The sequence below is a fragment of the Phoca vitulina genome, unplaced genomic scaffold (genome assembly GCF_004348235.1).
Source record: "Phoca vitulina isolate PV1807 unplaced genomic scaffold, GSC_HSeal_1.0 scaffold13, whole genome shotgun sequence".
Taxonomy (NCBI): domain Eukaryota; kingdom Metazoa; phylum Chordata; class Mammalia; order Carnivora; family Phocidae; genus Phoca; species Phoca vitulina.
Window position 1 is genome coordinate 227,146 of NW_022589716.1, and position 1,762 is coordinate 228,907.

Below are 1,762 nucleotides of genomic sequence, written 5' to 3' on the forward strand. Positions count from 1 at the left end.
GGGTAAACCCACAAACCCCTAACCACTCTGGCCATGGACCCTAATAACCACTCTGGCCATGGACCCTACAACCGGTCATAGGCCATCACACTCAGTAAGAAGACGTCCAACACAGCAGAGTATGAGGAAATAAATCTGACTAACGCAGCCTGCATACATGATGACTTTGCTCTCTTTCTGTATATTCATCAGCAACTTCGGGATGGTGGTAGAGGTGAAGCAGATGTCTACAAAGGACAGGTTGGAGAGGAAGAAGTACATGGGGGTGTGCAGGTTGGGGTCTGTGCTAATGGCCAGGATGGTGAGCAGGTTTCCAAACACAGTGATCAGGTACACGGAGAGGAAAAGCCCAAATATGAGGGGCTGCAGTTCTGGTTTCTCTGAAAATCCCAGAAGAAAAAATTCAGAAATTTGTGTATCATTTTCTGGTTCCATGTGGTGGAGGTGACTTCTGGAAAAGAGGGAAATAACATGATTGATATTCACACAACTTGCATTACTCACAGATTTGAAATGGTACATTTTATAATTTGCAGTCCAGACATTGTTTATTTTTTATTGTTTTTGCTTTTGTTTTTAAGTGCGTTCCATGCCGGGCATGGAGCCCAACGTGGTGCTTGTACTCAAGACCCTAGATAAGACCTGAGCTGAGGGGGCCTGGGTGGCTCAGTCAGTTAAGCATCTGCCTTCAGCTCCGGTCATTATCCCAGGGTTCTGGGATCAAGCCCTGCTTCAGGCTCCCTACTCAGTGGGGAGTCTGCTTCTCCCTCCCCCACTCCTGGCTCTTGCTCTCTCTCTCAAATAAATAAATAAAACAAAACAAAACAAAACAAAAACAAAAACCCAAGCTGAGATCAAGGGTCAGATGCTCATTGGATCTATCCAACCAGACGTCCTCTAAAATAATTTTTAAGAAGTTGTATATGGATATGGTCCCCTTTAGAGGATCTCCTCTGCCACATCTGGTATTTTTTTTTTTAATTAGCTTCTTTCCTAAGAAATCATATATTTTATAGTTTTACTAAGAAATTCTTCAAATATTTCAGGAATATATATTGATTGCCAACGGTGTTTCAGGCACTACCTAAGCAGTGAGCATAGGCTACTTAAGAACAAAAGTCCCTACAGTGATGGAGAAAGAATGTATAAGAAATAAGAGAATTGCACACCTTTGCAGATGGTGAGGGGTGCTAGGAAGAAAAGGAAAACAGGAATAAAGCAGAGATTAAATAGAACATTCTATTTTCATTGTTGTATGGAAGTGTGTGCCTGGAAGAGAGAACGGCCAGTGCAAAGGCCCCGAGGAAGGTACTTGTTTCCAAGGCTCAAGTCAAAGAAGCAAAGCCAGTGCTGCAAGGGGAATGAGCAGGAGGGAGACTGAGGAGAGAGGCTGTCAGACATGCTGAGCAGGGAAGTGGCCTCTCTGCTACCTCTGAACCCTCAAGGCACAAGGACTTCCTTGTCCATTTGTCCACACTGCCTCTCCCACTGTATTCATCATGTTGCAAAGGCATCCCATGAATTGAACAAGATCCCCTTCTTAGTGGCCTCTCTTGATCGAGTTCTGGCCCCTGTGTTGTGTCACCTTGGGATTTATGAGTCCTGGCACCCTGTTGTGGGGACTGCTCACACTCTACAGTCACACACACAGGACACCGTGGCCTCCTGGGTTGTGTTATTCCCCTGTCTTTCTCAGCGCCACCATCCTGATTATGCTAGGAATGTATCCAACCCAAGTATGCCAGGTAAGTGATCATTCCCC

The 1,762-nt window shown here is 45.2% G+C and overlaps 1 pseudogene; it reads right to left on the reverse strand.

Moving 5' to 3' along the window:
• The window catches only part of LOC116636900, a 1,011-nt pseudogene extending 576 nt beyond the window's left edge, over positions 1–435 (reverse strand).
• Positions 436–1,762: the final 1,327 nt, after the last annotated feature.